The sequence below is a fragment of the Sinocyclocheilus anshuiensis genome, unplaced genomic scaffold (genome assembly GCF_001515605.1).
Source record: "Sinocyclocheilus anshuiensis isolate Anshui unplaced genomic scaffold, SAMN03320099.WGS_v1.1 scaffold3666, whole genome shotgun sequence".
Taxonomy (NCBI): Eukaryota; Metazoa; Chordata; class Actinopteri; order Cypriniformes; family Cyprinidae; genus Sinocyclocheilus; species Sinocyclocheilus anshuiensis.
This window is the reverse complement of record NW_015554280.1, coordinates 11,038-11,323: the sequence shown is the minus strand read 5'-3', so window position 1 is coordinate 11,323 and position 286 is coordinate 11,038.

Here is a 286-nt window from a genome sequence, read left to right as displayed (position 1 = left end):
TTCCAAGAAAAAAACATCGTCTTATATTCGGGTCAATACGGTATATATTTTAGTTTATGACTGTCAGGGTTCTGGACTGTCTGTGTGTGTGTGCTTTGCTCCCCGTGACCCAGTTTCTCCTCTTGTTTATTGTGTTAATTTGAGTATGATTCCATGCACCTGTGTTCCCGATTGCCCTGTGTTTATTAGCCCCAGTCTGTGTAGTCTTCTTTTGTCGGTTCTACTCGTTAAGTTGATGTGTTTCCTGCTGTCCCCAGTATTGATGTACCCAGTGTTCCGTCGATTA